This window comes from Phyllobates terribilis, unplaced genomic scaffold (assembly GCF_046119375.1).
Source record: "Phyllobates terribilis strain yellow unplaced genomic scaffold, ASM4611937v1 Scaffold_11__3_contigs__length_659146591, whole genome shotgun sequence".
Classification (NCBI taxonomy): Eukaryota; Metazoa; Chordata; class Amphibia; order Anura; family Dendrobatidae; genus Phyllobates; species Phyllobates terribilis.
In genome coordinates, this window is record NW_027362771.1 from 574,702,375 (window position 1) to 574,724,432 (window position 22,058).

The window sequence follows — 22,058 nt, forward strand, 5'->3', positions numbered from 1 at the left end:
TTTCTAATAAAAATCTACAGGCTGAAGACCGGCCCACATGATGTCACCGCAAGGGGCGTGTGGCCAGATCTCTCCTTAGGTATAAAGTAATCTATGGGGAAGACAGAAGTACTCATTGCTGGGGGGAATACGAATTATACGCAAAGGGTCCTGTTCAATAACAGCAATCTGGAGAACCCCCCCTCCCACTATATTGAATCATCTCCGCGATCGTGTAGTGTAAGTAATTTTCACTCTTTACCCTGTTTATTTTATGTAACAGTTTATGTATTTTAATGCCCCCTTTGTAACATCCTTGTATATATTTTTCCTAAACACTGCCTCCCTTTTGGATTAAATATAAAATTTAATAGTTCTGTTTCTTTTGTTCTGTAATCGTTCTCCTCCCCGAAGCCATAAACGCTACCGGGTTGGTTCCTGACCCGATACAAGTCCATTAATACCGGGCTGTATCAAACCAGAACTGGTGGCAGCATACCATCTGGGGGATTTGAGGAAGGATGGCAGTGACGGTCGGAGGTGTGGATATATATTACTGGCGCAGCCAGGGAAATATATATATACCGCCCTCACTGCAGAGGGCCTCAAATACCCAGTGGGCTACAGGACGGCCTCTCCGGCGACCACTCGCTCTAGGTGCAGTACCTTGACTGACCTGAGAGGCGAGGGGGCGCCAGAGAGTTGTGCCTGTATTGTGGCGTCACGGATTGGTAACGTGTAAGGGACAACACACCCCAGTATCTTCCCCCACTGGTGGCAGCTTCCTGGCACTATTTACTCTAGGTGCAGCACCTTGACTGACTTGAGAGGCAAGGGGGCGCCAGAGAGCTGCACTCACCGGCCGGCAAGTTTTCCTGACACGACTGATTGCTGATATTCATTCCAAAGGGTGAAACCAAATATTAAGTTGAGGGTGCCAACAATTTTGTCCGACCCATTATTGGGGTTTTGTGTAAAATTATGTCCAATTTGCCTTTTCTTCTCTGTTTTTTTTGTGTTGTTCCAACACTCACAAAGGAAACAAACACGTGTAGAACAAAACACGGGGAATTATAATAATGTTCTGAGAAATACTGCAGCTTCTGGAACAATTTCAAGGGTGCCGACACCCTAGCCATACCATGACTACATGATAACACAAAAATATATAACATGACTATATGGAGAAATCTCCGGGGAAGCAGCTGACTAGATAGTAATCCTGTAATTGATCCCGCACGTTTCTTTGCTGATTCTCTTGTCCTCAGGGAAGTGAAATGTTACTTATAATTCTCAGCCCGACACATGTAACATACGGCTCCAATACAACTGTATACACGTAATTATCTCCAATAAAAGAAGTGCATAATACTAACACCATTATTCAGTCTCCTGGGAGACTGTCAAAAATTGCCATGCTGACTGTATTACGAGCCCTCATGGCGGGGTATTGGGAAAAGTTTTCAACTAGCAATAATCACGCCTCGGATAAACCTCATGGGCTATGATACTGCCACTGCGCAAAGCTGGAGGCCATCTGTGAGGAGCTGCGGCCTCCGGATCTGGGGCTCTGTCTACACTGAGGAGAGACAAAGTCATTAGGGGGCTGTGGGAGCAAAGGATTCTGGGAGTGGATATGCTAATAACACCCCTCCCCTAAATCTGTAATGGAAGAAAGAAAAGCCCCCCAGGCTGGGGGAGGGGAGGGGGTTCATCCTCCATCTGACTGCTCTTCAATAACTGAATACCGCCATATCATCACCACATAGTAACACCAGATAGTGACTGAATACCGCCATACCATCACCACATAATAACACCAGACAGTGACTGAATACCGCCATACCATCACCACATAACACTAAATAGTGACTGAATACCGCCATACCATGACCACATAATAACACCACAAAGTGACTGAATACCGCCATACCATCACCACATAATAACACCACAAAGTGACTGAATACCGCCATACCATCACCACATAATAACACTAAATAGTGACTGAATACCGCCATACCATGACCATATAATAACACCAAATAGTGACTGAATACCGCCATACTATCACCACATAATAACACTAAATAGTGACTGAATTCCGCCATACCATCACCACATAATAACACCAAATAGTGACTGAATACCGCCATAGTATCACCATATATAATAAAACCAAATAGTGGCTGAACACCGCCATACCATCACCACATAACACCATATAGTGACTGAATACCGCCATACCATCACCACATAATAACACCAGATAGTGACTGAATACCGCCATACCATCACCACATAATAACACCAAATAGTGACTGAATACCGCCATAGTATCACCATATATAATAAAACCAAATAGTGGCTGAACACCGCCATACCATCACCACATAACACCATATAGTGACTGAATACCGCCATACCATCACCACATAATAACACCAGATAGTGACTGAATACCGCCATACCATCACCACATAATAACACCAGATAGTGACTGAATACCGCCTAAGGCTATGTGCCCATGATGCAGAATGCTCCGGATTTTTCCTGAGCGTTTCTGCATCTCCCTGGCAGAAAAAACGCATGCGGATTGTGCATGCGGATTGTACAGGCGGATTGTGCAGGCGGATTGTACAGGCGGATTGTGCATGCGGATTGTGCATGCGGATTGTACATGCGGATTGTGCATGCGGATTGTGCATGCGGATTGTACATGCGTTTTCCTGCCAGGGACATGCGGATGTGGAGCGTTCTTCACATGCATTTCCGCATGCGGGTTGTCATGCGCTTTCCGGCTGGAGCACCTCTCAGGCCTCTGGATTTGGCCTGTCACGCGGGGTTTCTCAGGACACAGGGAGCACGTCTGCTCCTTTCTGCTGCTTGGCGCCAAAGAACCCTCTGGTTTGGCGCGCTGGCCTCTTATCTCCCGGAACTCCTTCCTGGAAGTCACCTGATCGGGTCCAGCGTCTGAACCTGCTCTCCCTGCAACTTCCCTTGCATATTTTGGTTCCGCTTGACTGTATCTGGCCAGTAGATGGCAGTCTCGCTCCATCCTTGAAACGTCATGTTGAAGTTCTTTTACAAGCTTTCTTGCCTGTTCTACACATATATATTGCCATATCTCACATGAGGAAGGCTATTTTGTATAAATATATAGCCGAAACGCGTTGTTCTATGCATCGTTTTGTGATGATTTTTATCCTAAGTAAATTTCTGAAGATCTATAATACTTCTACCTGGTGCCTGTCGTTTGGGAGCGCTGAATAGACTGGATGAATCTTTTTATTTTTTCCTGATTTCCAAGCGATTTTAGCATCACTTGGAAAGTGCTTGACAACTTGGTCACACTATATAAATCCATGCAACCGGCGTAGATTTATATAGTGTGACCGTAAAAGAATGGTAAAAATAAATATATACTTACCTTCTGATGGCCCCCGGAGTCCTTGTCCTGCCATGACGTCACCGCAGGTCCTTTTAGTCTACCGTGAGCTGCCGGCATGTCAGGACAAGGACTCCGGCCGTCATCAGAAGGTAAGTATAATGTATATTTTTTATTTTATTATATTTTTTACAGATACTATGGTACCTGGGTCTGGATGAGAGTCTCCTCTTCTCCAAACCCGGGTACCATCCGCACATTGAACCGCATGGAATCCGCATGTACAGATGCAGTGATGCAGATGTCTTGCGGTCCAATGCGAGTCAATGGCGGCGGAAACGCCACAATTCCGCAAAATAATTGGTAGTGCTGCGGATTTTTCCGCAATGATAATCCGCAGCGGAATTTCCGCAGCATGTGCACAGCACATGCGGATTATCATTGGGGAACATGGCAGACCTTCTACCAAGTGTTTTTTAAGCATTTCTGCAGCGGAATTGCTGCTGCGGAAAAGCTTAAAAAATGCATAGTGGGCACACAGCCATAGTATAACTATATCACACCAAATAGTGACTGAACACCGCCATACTATCACCACATAGTAACTCAAAATAGTGACTGAACACCGCCATACAATCACCACATAATAGTGACGCGCCCCTGGGCCTGAGTCGCGCAGCGTTGCGCACGCGGGAGCCTACCCGGAGCCGGATCAGATGGGGGTAGTAGTCTCGTGGCGGTGACCCGGTCCGTGCCCAGGGAGTCAGACTAAGTGGCAGTCTATTAGCAGTAGATGGTGGATGACTACGCCACCCGTTGAATGCAGCTATGGAGCTGCCGCTGCAGGGCAGACCGCTGAGGCCGGTGGAAGGATGGTGCAGCGTGGATGATATAACCCCCAACGGGAGGGGTATGGCCTCAGGGCAGCCGACGTGGATGATGGGGGTAGCAGGAACCACTCAGAGACGATGCGGTGTAGTTCAGGGTCTTTACTGGTGACAAAGATAGACCCTCCCGGAGTACTTGCTAGCAATCGGGGCCTGGTCAGTCCTTGAGCAGATGGGATCTCCCCTGGCCAGGCGGAGTTGTAGGCCTTCCCAACTAACTGTACTCTTCTGGCTACCTTGCTAGAGGCGGGTAAAAGTAGCCCACGTCCCTGAGTGTACCGTGTGGTGCTCACCCGTATGGCCGGTGACTCGGGGCCTTCTAATGGCTTCCGCTCCACGATGGCGGTGCTGGTCCCACGCGTGTGACCGTGCCTTCGGGTTTCTGGGCCAGAGGACCTGCAATCCCCTGCCGGTCGGTTTCTGCTGCTGGGTAGAGATTAGTCCCCACAGCCTCGGACTCCGGGTCCGGTGATACTTCTCAGTCAGGGCGAGCTCTGCAGCTGCCAGCCCCTGACTCCTTGTAGCACTGTTCCCACAGAGCTCCTGATGTTCTTTTCCTATATCTGTTTCTCTGTCTCTACTTCTTCTCTACTCCCCAACCCTGCCTCAGCCCTAGGTTTATATAGGGGAAGTTCTTCCCCTCCCAGGACTGGGCAGGAGGTGTGGCATGCATAGGATCCCTGACCAAGAGACCTCCCACCTGCTCTCAGACGTAATATCTCTATCACTGTGGCAACCAGACCCCTGGGGTGTCACATTCCCCCCTAGTGAAATTTAGTACTCCGGGACTAAACATATTTTTGGAAAAACATAACAAGGTATAAACAATAATAGTACAATAAGAAAAACATATAAAGATGGTCACGGCGTGTCCGCAACCGGGTGCAGTTTTTGAAGAAAAGCAAGGTGTCCATTTCACCAAACAGGGAGACGTAACCAGGTAGGGGTCTGTCCTACCCCGAGTCCTTAACAGTCTTTAGTCCGTCCTGGGTTACGCTCCAACTATGTACACAGGATTCCCGGTAAATCCACCAAAGACTCCTATAAACAACTAGAAACACATAATTATACACAAGCAACAAGAAAAACAGGTAACCACAAATAAAACAATTTATACACTTCAAATCCTCCAACGTGCGGGTAACTGGCCTCTAGTGGCCCTAGTGGACCTACGGAGCTGACTGTCTAGCCCTGAACTACAGGGTGTAGGAGCTGTCAAGGGTAAACTGGGCAGCTGTCTACCGGCTCCTTGGCTCACTAGGGGTACGGCAGGCTCACTATAAGCAGAGGGTTGATCCTCCTGTTCTGCTTGTGTGGAGTCTTCTGCCTCCTGGACCGGCTGCTCTTCCAGCTCTACCTTTCGCTCCGTAGGTGCTTGGGATGCTGGTTGGAGGAAGGTGAGTACGGGTACCACAACTGCGCCATTGACTTGAGTCCAAGACCGAGGGAAGTCTCCGAGCACAGTACTAACCATGTCTTCCCTTTCCTCTACGGGTCGAGGGTCTTCTTGTTCCTCTTCAGGGTTCCGTAGCTGTTCGGGACACTTCTTCAGGTGATCCCGGGATACAATGGTCGTGGTTTCCCCTCCGTCTTTACTGATGGTACAGACCTTTGGGTTGTCGTGGCTTGAGGGCAGTACGGTGTACGGGTCCTTCTCCCACTGGTCGTCCAACTTGTGGAGCCGTCTTTTTCTCTTCAAGACCTGCTCTCCGGGTACCAGGGGAACAGCGGGAGCATACTGGTTGTAAGTTTTCTCTTGTCTTTCCCTAGCCTGACAGAGACTTCGCTCCACACTCTCCTGTACTCTCCGGTACTGCTGCTGCCTCTCTGTGTCCCAGTCTGCTTCTGGTGAAGTGTCCTCGGGTGTCAGGACTCCCATTTCCAGGTCAACAGGTAACTTACCAGGTCTCGCCCTCATTAGGTAAGCCGGGGTACAGTTGGTGGAACCTACCGGGATGTGGTTGTATAGGTCCACCAGATCGGGCAGCTTCTCAGGCCACAGACTGCGTTCTTCCAGGGGCAACGTTTTCAGAAGATCCATTACCACCTGGTTCATTTTCTCACAAAGTCCATTAGTTTGCGGATGATAGGGTGTTGTCCTTATCTTCCGGCAGCCATACAGAGTGCAGAATTCTTGGAAGACCTCCGCTTCAAAGGCAGGTCCCTGGTCTGTCAACACTTGGTCCGGGTACCCGTGTGGACGGCAGAAATGCTGCTGGAAGGCTCTAGCTGCTGTTCGAGCTGTTAAGTCCTTGACGGGGACGACAACCAAGAACCGGGAATAGTGATCCACGATGGTTAGTGCGTAGACGTAGCCACTTCTGCTTGGGGTCAGTTTTACATGATCCAAGGCTACCAGTTCCAACGGCTGCCGGGTGACGATGGACTGCAGGGGAGTCTTCTGGCTGGCACGGTCCTTCCTTCTTAGGTTGCACGGGCCACAGTCTCTGCACCACCTCTCGATGGTTCCCCTCATGCCTACCCAGTGAAACCGCTCGCGCAGCAGGAACTCCAGCTTCTTCCATCCGAAGTGTCCAGCCCCGTCGTGGTATGCCTCCATCACCATGGCTGCGTCTCTTCGTGGCACCACTACTTGCCAGATTAGTTCATGCGTCCGGGAGTTAACCATTCTGCGGCACAACTTCCCCTTGTAAAGGAACAGTCGACTCTTCTCAGCCCATAGTTGCTTGGCTTCCTCCGGAGCGTCTGGGTCAAGGCGAGCCTCTGGCCGAGTCAGCATCTCCTTCACCAGTCGGACGGCAGGGTCACTGTCTTGCGTTTCCTCCCAGTTGTAGTGAGGCAAGGGGTTAAACGTAGCGGCTTGCTTACTCTTTACCCGATGGGAATACTGGATAGTCCCATGACGGTGGAACGCGGGGAGTTCAACTTCTTCCAGTCCCTCTGGATCTTCTCCTACGTCCGGTAGGTTTGGCATCCTGGACAGGGCGTCCGCGTTGGTATTGGAGCGTCCTGCCCGGTATTTGATTGTGAACTCGTAGTTGGACAGACGGGCCATCCATCTCTGCTCTAGGGCACCGAGTCTTGCCGTGTCCAGGTGTGTCAACGGGTTGTTATCCGTGTACACGATGAACGGGGAAGAAGCGAGGTAGTGCTTAAAGCGTTCGGTGACTGCCCACACCACTGCCAGGAACTCTAGCTTAAATGAGCTGTAATTCTCAGGGTTTCTTTCGGTGGGTCGCAGTTTTCGGCTGGCGTAAGCGATTACTCGTTCTTTCCCCTGCTGGATCTGGGACAGCACGGCTCCTAGCCCGATGTTACTTGCGTCGGTGTAGAGGATAAAGGGCTGGCTGTAATCAGGGTACGCCAGGATTTCATCCCCCGTGAGGGCCATCTTCAGCTGGCGGAAGGACTCTTCTTCTAACTTCTCCCATCTGAAGGGTGGCTTCTGGTTCTTGGCCTTCCGGGACTGGCCTATCAGGAGGTCCTGCATAGGAGCTGCCTTTTTGGTGAAACCGGGGATGAATCTGCGGTAATAGCCTACCAACCCGAGGAACTGCCGCACTTCTTTTACACTGGAGGGACTTGGCCATTCCTTAATTGCGGTGATCTTATCGGGGTCGGGAGCCACTCCGTCAGCGCTCACCACGTGTCCCAGGTACTGCACCTTTGGTTTCAGGAGGTGGCACTTGGAGGGTTTCACCTTTAGGCCGTAGCTTGCCAGAGCTTCGAACACTTCCGCCAGGTGTTTCAGGTGGTCCGCATACGTCTTGGAATATACGATGACATCGTCCAGGTACAACAAGACCGTCTCGAAGTTTCTGTGGCCCAGACAGCACTCCATTAATCGTTGGAAGGTTCCTGGTGCGTTGCAGAGTCCGAACGGCATGCAGGTAAACTCGCTAAGTCCCATCGGGGTGGTGAATGCGGTCTTCTCCCGGTCCGCCTCTGCTACAGGAACCTGCCAGTACCCACTAGTGAGATCCAAGGTAGAGAAGAAGTTAGCAGATCTTAAAGCAGCCAAAGACTCCTCTATCCTTGGTAAGGGGTACGCATCCTTGTGTGTGATACGGTTGATTTTCCGGTAATCTACACACATCCTCATGGTGTTGTCTTTCTTTTTGACTAAGACTAGTGGAGCTGCCCAGGGGCTACAGCTATCCCTGATCACCCCAGCCTCCTTCATGTCTCTAAGCATCCCCTTGGCGTGTTGGTAGTGTGCAGGGGGTACGGGTCGATACCTCTCTTTTATGGGAGGATGGTCTCCCGTGGGGATGTGGTGTTCTACCCCCTTGACTCGCCCGAAGTCTAACGGGTGTTTACTAAACACTCTCTCGTACTCTTGAACCACCCGATAGACTCCCTGTTTCTGGTGTGAGGGAGTGGAGTCAGTACCCAAATGTAGTTGCTGACACCAGTCCTCCATCGTTTTCTTAGAGCCGTTACCTTCCTCCGGGGAAGATGGAGGCAAGGGTTCAACGGACTGTATGGAATCTTGATTGATGGTATACAATTTGGCTAGCGTGGCATACCGGGGCAGGTACACTTCCCTCTTCCCGATATTTATTATGCGAACGAGCACCCTCCCATGGCGTACATTGACCACCCCCCGTGCTGTCAAAATGGTGGGCCTACTATCTGAGTAAACTGGTTCTACCATTGCCTGGTAATCTCTACCTCTCAGACCAATAGCTGCCCGGCACCAAATCATCATTTCACTTTTTGGGGGCATGGCAATAGGGAAAGGGTCACACATTCGCACGCTACCAATCTCACCACCGGAGAGTTCTAGCTGTTGCCGTCGCATCAGTGCCCGGATCTCTTTCTGGAGCACTCGCTGCTGGCCGGAGCTGGCGTTCTTGGCAACCTGCTGTAAAAGGAAAATCACCTCTGCAAGACAATTTTCAATTACATTAGTTCCTAGAGTTATCTTTGGGTGACTCTCGTGTTTGTCAATGTCTACAATGATCAGTCCCTGTGCCGCCAATTCGACTCTACCGATTTTAATGGTCACCACTTTAAATCCAATCTGTGGCACGGGCTGACCATTGCTGGCGATGATACTCAAGTCGTCGTCAGGGTAGCGGGTGATATCCGAGTCATTCCAGTACTGCTTGAAGAGCACGTACGGGATGGTGGTGACCTGTGACCCGGTGTCCAGCAGGGAACTCATAGGAATGCAATCCAGTACCACGGGTAAGACCGGACGTCCTCCCACATATTTGTCGCGCCAGTTCGATGGGCCTGGTGATCTTTTTCCTGGGGGTTGGCCCTCTACCCCAGGTTGTGCCAGTTTAAAGGACAGTACCTTGCCATATGTCCGGGTTGATTGCAGCGGCGGCAGATGGGTCGTCCGTCCTCGTTGTATCGGTCGCTGGGTCTTCCTCTGGCCGGTGGGGTCCTCCTTGGTCGACGCCACAGGATGTCCTCCAGTCCGGATGCCAGCTGGATCTTCCCTGGAGTGGAAACCTGTAAAGACTGCACAGTTCGGGTTAGCGCAGCAACGCTTTTAGCTAGCTCTTGGACCTGATGGTGCAGGTCTGGAGCCGGGTCATTGTTCAAAGCCTGCGCATCAGCTCCCACAGACCCTGCCGACAAGGGCGCCGCCTCCTGGTGGTAAGTGGTAGTGGGGCGTCTGTGGGTCACAACGCCACCGGGTGCCGGTTCTCGAAGCACCCGGATGGCTCTGTCCTTGAACTGTGCAAATCCCAGATGAGGGTCCTGTAAGGCCATTGCCCGCAACTGGGTTCGGTGGGCATTGCAATATAAACCCTCTATAAATTGTTCAGTCAACAGCCTGTCCTCGTCTCCCACGCCGTCAGGGTCGGTCTGCTTAATGGCTCTCAGGGCCTCTTGTAGGTTCAGGGCATAGTCCCTTATACTCTCATGTGCCCGCTGTTTGCACCCGTAGAATCTAAGCTTGATCTCGGCTGAGGTGCGGGTATCAAAGGTGTCCCTCAGCCGGGTTAGTATCCCCGCGACAGTCCTCCCCCCAGGTGGCCAGGACTTTACCTCCCTTTGGGCTGCCCCGGTTAGTTGGGCCACCAGGATGCTCACTTTTTGCTCCTCTGTGAGGGGGTACACCTGGAAGAGGCTATCCAGCTTTTCTCTAAAGTCATGCAGGGTATGGGACTCCCCTGAGTACTGGGGTAGCCAGGCTGCCCCCGGGATATAGGGCATGGTGAAAGGCATGACCGCAACAGCGGTGGCGCTGGCGGGGGTTGAAGCGGTGAAGCTCTCCTCCGTATCCGACATCCTTCTCCCCCTTAGTGGACCGTGGCCTACCTTGCGATGATCCTCTTCCGTAGGCCGCGGCTCCGCAGTGGATCGTCAGGGTTGAGGACCTTCCGTCGCGCTCCTGTGACGTCGGCGTCTGCTGGGCTCCTTCCAGGACCTTACGCAACGTCCGGACGTGAGGCGGGGCTTCAGTTCTCGCGCGCTTTCGGAGTCCACGCCCCTCTTCTTCCCGCGCGGCGTCCTCAAGATGGCGGCCAACGGCGGGAAAACTCCACGGATGGCGGGAAGAAGGCCGAAGATGGCGCCGGATGGCGGGAATCTTCACGGATGGCGGGAAGAAGGCTGAAGATGGCGCCGGATGGCGGGAAAACTTCACGGATGGTAAGTTTCAAAAGTCTCTTTTTCAGGCACGCAGTACCCGGTGGTTGCGGGCACGAAATCCTGCCGACTACGCCAAAAGTTGACGCGCCCCTGGGCCTGAGTCGCGCAGCGTTGCGCACGCGGGAGCCTACCCGGAGCCGGATCAGATGGGGGTAGTAGTCTCGTGGCGGTGACCCGGTCCGTGCCCAGGGAGTCAGACTAAGTGGCAGTCTATTAGCAGTAGATGGTGGATGACTACGCCACCCGTTGAATGCAGCTATGGAGCTGCCGCTGCAGGGCAGACCGCTGAGGCCGGTGGAAGGATGGTGCAGCGTGGATGGTATAACCCCCAACGGGAGGGGTATGGCCTCAGGGCAGCCGACGTGGATGATGGGGGTAGCAGGAACCACTCAGAGACGATGCGGTGTAGTTCAGGGTCTTTACTGGTGACAAAGATAGACCCTCCCAGAGTACTTGCTAGCAATCGGGGCCTGGTCAGTCCTTGAGCAGATGGGATCTCCCCTGGCCAGGCGGAGTTGTAGGCCTTCCCAACTAACTGTACTCTTCTGGCTACCTTGCTAGAGGCGGGTAAAAGTAGCCCACGTCCCTGAGTGTACCGTGTGGTGCTCACCCGTATGGCCGGTGACTCGGGGCCTTCTAATGGCTTCCGCTCCACGATGGCGGTGCTGGTCCCACGCGTGTGACCGTGCCTTCGGGTTTCTGGGCCAGAGGACCTGCAATCCCCTGCCGGTCGGTTTCTGCTGCTGGGTAGAGATTAGTCCCCACAGCCTCGGACTCCGGGTCCGGTGATACTTCTCAGTCAGGGCGAGCTCTGCAGCTGCCAGCCCCTGACTCCTTGTAGCACTGTTCCCACAGAGCTCCTGATGTTCTTTTCCTATATCTGCTTCTCTGTCTCTACTTCTTCTCTACTCCCCAACCCTGCCTCAGCCCTAGGTTTATATAGGGGAAGTTCTTCCCCTCCCAGGACTGGGCAGGAGGTGTGGCATGCATAGGATCCCTGACCAAGAGACCTCCCACCTGCTCTCAGACGTAATATCTCTATCACTGTGGCAACCAGACCCCTGGGGTGTCACAATAGCAATTTCTGGGGTCGGCTTCTTCAGCTATTTATACATTCCTTAAAGCGACAATGTAACAAACAGTACATGTGACCTTATCCTCCATACTGTGCCTGCGTTCACAAATCTGTATCTGTCCCATGAAATATTGTTTGAATATTCATTAATTAAAAGCTTCCGCCCGAACAGGGACTTGAACCCTGGACCCTCAGATTAAAAGTCTGATGCTGTACCGACTGAGCTATCCGGGCTTCTGTACACGATCACTGACACAATGACTTTCTCCTGTATTATCGGCCGTCTGCTCCTCCTTTCTGGTTACAGACTATCACCACTCACCACTATACGTTCTGTCCATTGGTTTCTACGTCCTGGAAGGGAACCGTCTCTTCTGTATTCCAGACCTGTCCAGCAATGCAGAGATGATCCCATAAGAGGCAACGATTGAATAGGAGGGAGGACGTCATCAGGGACTTGTAATGACTTGGGGGTAGGGGAGGATGATATTAGAGACTTATAATAAACTGGAGAGTGAGGACGGATGCTAGTGTAGCACCCAGAGGGTTCGGTCGCTACAGAGGTATTGCATCTCACCCAGATGTGCGATATCTCACTCTCAGGTAAGGATGGAGTATGGCTCAGGACCCTGACACCTGCATGCATTACACCACATTTCCAGGGGACAGGGCGACAATGCTCCCACGGGAGAGCACAATTGTCCCTGATACCTGGCAGGAGTGGGGAGGGGTCACCTAGGAAAGGGGGAACCCAGTGGTGTGTGGATGGAGAGTGCAGATCTTGGGTGCACTGAGTAGGAGTATAAAGAGGGGAGCCATCTTAGGAAGTGTGTTCAGTCAGAGGGGAGAAGTGAAAGAGCAGGGCTCTGTGGAGCTCTGCTCCAGGAGGCGAGCCTAGCCTGAGAGGCCCAAGACTGAGAAGAGAAAGAGCAGAGAGGAGAGGGAGCAGGAAAGGCTCCAGGAGAAGGAGTGAAGGGACCCCAGAGGTACGGGCCATGCAGCAAGCCGACCGTACGCCCGCCGCTACCTGGAGGTAGGGGGGTCAGGCCAAGACAGGGAACCGGTTCCCTTAACTAGTGGAGGCAGAAACCACACTCAGCTAGTCACCGGAGGCTGTGGCATTGCATGTGTCACAGCCCCTCACAGTCCACGCTAGGAAGGGACCACATAGGGTCCAGGGGACGGAACACACGTCGCCCGCCAAGACCCGAGGCAGCTGGACAGAAGCGGTGTAAGGTGTGAAGCACGAAGAGCCAGAGAAAGGACACATGAAGGGGGTCCTGATAAGTACTCCAAAGATATCTGGGAGTCGGCCGAGCCCCTCACTTGGCGAACACAGTACGACGCGGGAGATTATGACCGGCCGTAATAATCTGGATTAACAACTATGAGTAAAGACCCTGGACTGCACTGCAAAGACTCTGAGTAGTTTCTGCTGCACCCTTGCACCACAACTCTCATCATCCACTCACGCTGCTGTGTCACCCTGGCCTGGATGCCACAAAGTGTAATAAAGCTGTGTCTGAGAGCAAGGGGGAGGTTCTCTGGTTAGGGGAACATTAGCATGCAATGCCTCCTGTCTCAGGCCAGTAGGGGGAGCAGGCTGCCCCTATAAAAGCTGGTACTGGGGACAGGGTTAGGGAGAACTGGATTGCCTGTCTCAGCTCTGAGACGTGTCCCAGAGTGGAGCAGGGACAGAAAGTTGATTGCACCTAAGAGGAAGTGTGGCAGGAGGAGAGAGCCACAAGCCAGAGACAAGAGGCGAAGAGAGCCTGTCTTGGCAGAGAAAAGACTTACTTTACCAGACTTTGGTGTCTGAGGCTGGAAGGATTCCACATCCCCCAGCAGAGAACCAGTCCGCAAGGGACTGTACATTCCTTGGCCTAAGAAGCCTGGAGGCCCTGCCACAACCGAAGGGACCAGTAAAGCCGTACAAGGCTGGGAGCAGAAAGGAACCCACGTCGCAGGCCATACAGGCGAGAAAGCATGGAAAGCTCGGAAACGTGGACTGTTACCCTATAAAGAGGAGAAAGCACGGTAGGCCTACACCCTCACCCTGACCAGGGCCAATTTCCCCGTTGCTCTCAGATATCCGGGTCCCCTCCTAGCTGGGACTGTTTGTGGGTCAGTTTACCTGTTTAGTAAAGACCCTGGACTGCAACCTGTTGTCTGTGTGCTCCTTGCTCCTCCAGCACTACGATCACTCCCACCATCCACTATACTGCCCTGGGGCCGCACTCTTCCCGTGGGGAGTCACACTACCATAGCTGCACACCTCATCAGCCCCAGCGGTCTGCATGCAGCGGCGGTTCCTAATAACCGCAATCCACGGGTGGCGTAGTCGGACATAATCAATATAACGGACTACCACTGGCCTGACCACCCTGAGCCACGGAACCGGGTTGCCACTACTACTCCCATCGTTCCCCCTATTGCCCGGATCCGAGTGCCCCACGGCCCAGGGGGCGAGTCAGCTTTGGCGTAGTAGGCAGGATTTCGTGCCCGCAACCACCGGGTACTGCGTGCCTGAAAAAGACTTTTGTAACTTACCTGTGGAGTCGTTTCCCGCCATCCGGAGCCGATTCCCGCCATTAGACGCCATCTTGGACTGTTTCCCGCCGTCTTCCCGCCATCCGCAGCTGCTTCCCGCCATCGGACGCCATCTTCAGGACGCCGCGCGGGAAGAAGAGGGGCGTGGACGTCAAAACCGCGCGAGATCCGAAGCTCCGCCCCACGCACCGACGCTGCGCAAGGTCCTGGAAGGGAGAGACAGCGACGCTGACGTCATCAGGACGCGACGCCAGGTTCTCGTCCATAGCAGCAGCAGCGGAGCCGCGGCCTACAGAAGAGGATCGTCGGAAGGTAGGCCACGCTTGACTAGGGGGGAAGGAAGATGTCGGACACAGAGGCGCCCACTACCACCAACGCAGCTGCAGCAGCGGTGATGCCCTTTTCCCTGCCCTACATCCCTGGAGCGGCCTGGCTGCCCAAATACTCAGGGGAGCCCCATGCCCTAACTGACTTCAAGGAAAGGCTATACAGTTTGTTCCACGTTTACCCCCTGACAGAGGAACAGAAGGTCAGCATATTAACAGGGCAGTTAACTGGCGCAGCCCAGCGGGAGGTAAAATCATGGCCCACTGAGGAGAAAAGGACTGTGAAGGGTATTCTGGCCCGGCTGCGGGGTACCTTTGACACACGTACCTCCGCTGAAATTAAAATGAGGTTCTATGGATGTAAGCAGCGGGCACAGGACAGCATCAGAGACTATGCCCTAAATCTGCAGGAAGCCTTGAGGGCTATTCAACAAACTGACCCTGGCAGTGTGCAGGAAACGGACAAACTGCTAACAGAACAATTCATAGAAGGTCTGCTATCTAGCGCCCACAGGGCCCAACTGCGCCTCATGTTCTTTCAGAACCCCGACCTGACCTTTGCCCAATTTAAGGACAGGGCCATAAGGGTGCTCCGTGAATCTGCAACCAGTAGCGCTATAAACCCCCGGCGCCCTGCTATCACCTACCACCAGGAGGCGGCGCCCTCCTCTATGGACTCCGTGGAGGCTGATGCACAGGCCCTGAACCAAGCCCCGTCGAAAGGCCTGCACCACCAAGTCCAGGAGCTAACCAGGAGCGTCGCGGCGTTGACCAGGACCGTCCAGGCGTTGCAAGTGGACCCGTCAAGACCCATCGAGCTGGCTTCAAGTCCGGAGGATGTCCCGTGGCGTCGACAGAGGAGGATCCCGTCGTTCCGAGGGAGGCCCACAGACCGCTACGCAGAGGATGGACAGCCCATTTGCCGTCGTTGCAACCAGCCCGGACACATTTCCAGGTACTGTAATTTAAACGGGTCCAACCTGGGGCGGAGGGCCGACCCCCAGGCATAAGATCACCAGGCCCTTATAATTGGCGTGATAAGTACGTTGGGGGGCGCCCGGTTTTACCCGTGGTGCTGGACGGTATCCCCATGAGCGCCTTGCTGGATACTGGGTCGCAAGTAACCACAATCCCTTATGTACTTTTTAAGCAGTATTGGACTGATGCTGATATCACACGGTATCCAGACAGTAACTTGAGCATCATCGCCAGTAATGGCTTACCCGTGCCGCAGATGGGGTTCAAGGAGATGACCATTAAAATTGGTAAAGTTGAACTGCCGGCACAGGGAGTGATTATTGTGGACATTGACCGTCATGAAAGTCACCCTAAAATAACTGTGGGTACTAACATAATTGAAAATTGTCTTTCAGAGGTAATTGTAATTCTACAACAGGTGGCGGTGAATGCTAGTTCCAGCCAACAGAGAGTCCTCAACAAGGAGATAAAAGCCCTGATGAGACGGCAGCAGGTAGAACTGTCTGGTGGTGAGATCGGTAGCGTAAGAATGAGTGACCCATTCCCCATTTCCATGCCTCCCAAAAGTGAAATGATGATCTGGTGTCGGACTGCAATCGGGTTGAGAGGTAGAGACTACCAAGCCATGGTAGAACCCGTGTACTCAGACAGCAGGCCCACCATTTTGACAGCCCGGGGGGTGGTTGATGTCCGTCATGGGAGGGTGCCCGTCCGCATCCTCAACATTGGGGAGAGGGAAGTACACTTACCCAGGTACGCTACACTCGCCAAACTGTTTGTCGTCGAACACAAAGCTATCAGGGCCGTGGAACCCTTGCCTCCATCTCCACCGGCGGAGGGTAATGGCTCCCAGAAACAAAAGGAGGACTGGTGCCAGAAACTCCACGTGGGTGCTGACTCCACTCCCCTGCACCAAAAACAAGGAGTCTACCGGGTGGTACAGGAGTACGAGAGAGTCTTTAGTAAGCACCCGCTAGACTTCGGCAGAGTAAAAGGGATAGAACACCACATCCCCACAGGGAGCCATCCACCAATAAAAGAGAGGCACAGACCTGTACCCCCTGCACATTATCAGAACGCCAAGGGTATGCTAAGGGAGATGAAAGAAGCTGGGGTCATTAGAGACAGCTGTAGCCCCTGGGCAGCCCCCTTGGTTCTGGTCAAAAAGAAAGACGGCACCATGAGAATGTGCATGGACTATAGACAAATCAACCGTATCACCCACAAAGACGCATATCCGCTGCCTAGAATAGAAGAGTCTTTAGCCGCACTAAAATCTGCTAACTTCTTTTCTACTTTGGACCTTACTAGCGGGTACTGGCAGGTTCCTGTGGCAGAGGCTGACAAGGAGAAGACCGCCTTCACCACCCCGATGGGACTGAGCGAATTCAACTGTATGCCTTTCGGGCTCTGCAACGCACCAGGGACCTTCCAGCGGCTGATGGAATGCTGTCTAGGGCACCGAAACTTCGAGACGGTCCTCCTTTACCTGGACGACGTGATCGTCTATTCGAAGACCTATGAGGACCATCTCAAGCACCTGGCTGAGGTGTTCGAAGCCCTGGCAGGCTATGGCCTGAAGGTGAAACCATCGAAGTGCCACCTGCTGAAACCAAAGGTCCAGTACCTAGTGTTATGTTCTGCTACCAAAGCTAAGGAAAGAGAGGAGATCTGTCCCTACTATAAGACTCAGCTGAATCCCTACGATGTAACAGGGAACCTGATCCTGCGATCAGACCTGCTAAAGTCCTAATCTAGTCTGTACGGAGACCTATAGATGTGAGGAGGGAATCCCTACAAGTACTAAGGACTGGGAGGAATATGGGACACCTCCTAACAGAAATAGTAGCAGACAGATGAACAAACAAAATAGATAGAACATAGAGGTCCGTAGACCAAGCAAACTAACAGAGTTAGATACAGAGCACAGGCTAGCTAGAAAGTAGATATACAATGAAGTCCAGCAAAGCCAGAAGGGCGGAGCAGGATTAAATAGGCCAACAAGGTCATGTGACCAGCAAAGGAAAAAAAACCTAACAGCAAGGTTCTAACAGTACCCCCCCTTCTAAGAGGATCCTCCGGATCCCCTAGGACCAGGCTTATCAGGAAATCTCCTGTGAAACGCTCTGATAAGTCTGGACGCGGAAACATCATCTGACCTCACCCAAGAGTTATCCTCGGGTCCGAAACCTTTCCAGGCCACAAGATACTGCAAACTACCTCTATACCGTCTAGAGTCAAGGATGCGAGAAATTTCATATTCCCCGTCCTCCACCACCGGAGGAACAGAGGCAGAGGCGTCACCATCCGACACAACAGCTTTTTTTAACAGAGAGACATGAAAGACCGGATTAATTCTCCAGGAGGTAGGAACCTCCAACCTAACAGCAGATTGGTTGACAACCTGAAGCACCTTAAAGGGCCCTACAAACTTGGGACCCAATTTCTTAGAAGGAATCCTCAACCGCAGATTCCTAGAGGACAACCAAACCATGTCACCAACAGCGAACAAAACCTCCTGTCGTTTCCTATCAAAGTAGTCTTTAGATTTTCTGTTGGCCTCCTGAAGATTACCACGCACATCCGTCCAAACTCTTTCCAAATCACCGGAAAAATTCTCCTCCTCAGGCACGGCAGATCCCAACTTGGAGAACGACCCAAACGACGGATGTCTCCCAGAACAACAAAAAAAAGGCGAACAACCAGCAGAAGAAGATGTATGATTGTTCAGAGCAAATTCGGCAAATGGCAGAAACTCAGACCACCCCTCTTGATTGTCTGCCACAAAACAACGCAAGAACTGCTCAACATCCTGGTTTTTCCTTTCTGTCTGGCCATTAGATTCAGGATGATATCCGGACGAAAACGACAAATGAATTCCCAACCTGTCACAAAAGGCATGCCAAAAACGAGCCACGAACTGAGGACCCCTATCAGAAACAATGTCAGTAGGAACGCCATGAAGTCTAACAATTTCCTTGACAAAGGCCTTAGCGAGAGTTTTAGCGCAGGGCAGTTTGACGAAGGGAACCAAGTGACACATCTTGCTAAAACGGTCCACGACCACCCAGATGACAGTAAAACCCTCAGAGGAGGGAAGGTCAGTTATAAAGTCCATAGCCAAATGTGTCCAAGGAGCACTGGGGACCTCCAAAGGACAAAGCAACCCCGCAGCAGGAGTATGTGAGGACTTAGATCTAGCACATATAGTACATTGGCGCACCCACTTAATGACTTCCTTCTGCCATCCAGGCCACCAAAAACTGCGACCCACCAGTCTCTTGGTCTCAGAGATTCCGGGATGACCTGCCAACCGAGATTCGTGACACTCAACAAACAAATCTCTCCTAAAGGTCCCAGGCACAAACAACCTCCTATGAGGAGTGTTAGATGGGGCATTCTCCTGAGCTTTAAGAATCTCATCTTCCAAAACGGAGTCCAAAGCAGCTATCACAACACCTTCTTGTAAAATGTTCTCCTCTTTCTCAGCACCGACTATGGGAGAAAAACTGCGAGACAAGGCATCCGCCTTAACATTCTTAGTACCAGGGATGTAAGTAACGGAGAAATTAAACCGCGAGAAAAACAGTGCCCACCTAGCCTGACGGGCATTCAGGCGCTTGGCAGCATCAAGATATATCAGATTTTTATGATCCGTAAGAACCTGAACGGGAAATTCCGCACCTTCCAAGAAGTGGCGCCAGTGTTCAAATGCGAGTTTAATAGCCAATAATTCCCGATTACCAATATCGTAATTCAGTTCAGTCTCCGAAAATTTTTTTGAAAAAAAGGCACAGGGATGTAATCCATCCCCGTTATCCTGAGACAATACTGCGCCAACCCCCACAGAGGAAGCATCAACCTCAACCAAAAACGGCCTAGTAACATCAGGCTGCATAAGGATGGGAGCAGAGGTGAACCTCTCCTTGAGATACACAAAAGCTTCAATGGCCTCAGAAGACCACTGAACCGCATCAGCACCTTTCCTGGTGAGATCAGTCAGAGGTTTGACAATACTAGAGAAATTTTTTATGAATTTTCTGTAGTAATTGGCGAAACCCAAAAACCTCTGTATCGATTTCAAACCAATAGGCCTAGGCCATTCCTGCACAGCCTGAACCTTAACCGGATCCATCTCAAAACCTTTGCTGGAGATAATGTAGCCCAAAAAACTAATTCTCTGTACAGCGAACTCACATTTCTCCAGCTTAGCAAAAAGCGAATTGTCCATTAATAACTGTAATACCTCACGCACGCTCCGCCAATGAGACTCCAGATCTGGCGAATAAATCAAAATGTCATCCAAATACACAACCACATTTTTACCGATCAAAGGTCTAAGGATGTCATTAATCAGATTCTGAAAAAATGCAGGAGCATTAGTAAGACCAAAAGGCATAACCAGATTCTCAAAATGACCCACAGGAGTGTTAAAAGCAGTCTTCCATTCATCACCCTCCTTCATGCGCAACAGATTGTATGCCCCCTTAAGGTCAATTTTAGAGAACCACTTGGCCCCCAATAACTGGTTAAACAGATCAGGAATCAATGGCAGTGGGTAAGGATTGCGTACCGTAATTTTGTTAATCTCACGAAAATCCAGACAAGGACGTAAACCGCCGTCCTTTTTTTTTACAAAAAAAAATCCAACCGCCACAGGAGACTTAGAGGGCCTAATGTGACCGGCGGCCAAACTTGTCTGTATGTATTCCTCCAAAGCCTTCCTCTCAGGAATGGTAAGGTTAAATAAACGACTTTTAGGAAGAGTCGCTCCAGTGACAAATTCAATAGAACAATCATAGTCTCTATGGGGAGGCAAAACCTGCGATTCCTTCTCAGAAAAAACTCTCCAAAAATCCTGAATAGGAACAGGCAATTCTCCCCTATCCAAAGCTGCAATACGCCCGTTACAACACTTGTCATAACATTTATGGCTCCAGGATTTAATTTCACTGGTAGACCAATCCAGTACAGGATTGTGAAATTTTAACCAGGGCAAACCCAATATTACTGGAGAAGGCAAGTTATTCAACACTACCAAATCCAATTTCTCATGGTGAACACCATTAATAGTGAGAGGAAATTCACTGACCTTGAGAGTAATATTCTTCAAAGGGGAACCATCCACAGAAACCACAGCAATGGGGGATGATAAAGGTTCAGGTTTTAAATTGAGTTTTTCCACGAATCCCCCATCAATTACATTCAGTGTAGACCCGCAATCAACAAACACCCGAAATTCCATTAATTTTTCCTGAGCAATCGTGGAAGCAGCTAAAAATATACCCTTGGAATTTAAACAGGCAATACGGGCGTGACTGACCATTTTTTTTTCTTTCTTCATACGAAGCTCACAGCCTTTAATCAAATGACCAGATTTTCCGCAATAGAAACACAAGCCTTCTGAAAAACGACGGTCTTTTTGTTGAGAGCGAGGTGCCACCGATCCAATCTCCATCGGTTCACCACTGTTAGTACACACATTATCATAACCAGAAACTGACATAGCAGAGGATTTGCTCTCATTAACCCTAGCACGCAGTCTTCTATCCACCCGTATAGCTAATTGCATAGCCTGTTGCAAATCCTCAGGTGTAGGATAAGCAATTAGCAGGTCTTTAACCCTTTCACTGAGCCCAGCAAGAAATAGACTTTTCAGAGCAGAATCGTTCCACCCTGTTTGAGTGGACCAACGACGAAAATGAGTACAATATTTTTCGACATTACCTGATCCTTGTTTTAAACGTCTCAACTCAGTCTCAGCTGATGCCACACGGTCAGGATCATCATATAATAGTCCTAAAGCAGAAAAAAAACTATCCACTGATCTGAAGCATGTATCACTAGGTTACAAAGAAAAGGCCCACTCCTGAGGCTCTTTGCGCAAAAGTGACATTATGAACCCTACGCGCTGGGATTCATCCCCAGAGGACTTGGGTCTCAAACGAAAATACAATAAGCAAGCATTTTTAAATGAAAAAAATTCTCGATGTTCACCAAAAAATAAATCCGGCAAACATACCTTAGGCTCCAAGAAATATGCTCCAGGACAGTTACTCACGTGCTGACGGAGCTCGGCCACTTCCAGAGAGAGTCCCTGCAGGTGTTTAGCCAAATCCTGAACCGACACCATGATGGAACAAAAAAAAAAAAAAAAATCTTTCCTTAGAGAATTTGCAGGCTGGACTTACTGTTATGTTCTGCTACCAAAGCTAAGGAAAGAGAGGAGATCTGTCCCTACTATAAGACTCAGCTGAATCCCTACGATGTAACAGGGAACCTGATCCTGCTAAAGTCCT

At 51.1% G+C, this 22,058-nt stretch overlaps 2 non-coding genes across 2 annotated transcripts; both read right to left on the minus strand.

The window, feature by feature from the left end:
* Positions 1 to 1,367: 1,367 nt before the first annotated feature.
* Positions 1,368 to 1,507, minus strand: LOC141167907 (U4 spliceosomal RNA). The gene has a single exon (XR_012251689.1). It is a non-coding gene; the product is annotated as a U4 spliceosomal RNA (small nuclear RNA).
* Positions 1,508 to 12,066: 10,559 nt separating this feature from the next.
* On the minus strand, positions 12,067 to 12,139 carry TRNAK-UUU (transfer RNA lysine (anticodon UUU)). Its single transcript has one exon. It is a non-coding gene; the product is annotated as a tRNA-Lys (tRNA).
* Between the last annotated feature and the right edge of the window lie 9,919 nt (positions 12,140 to 22,058).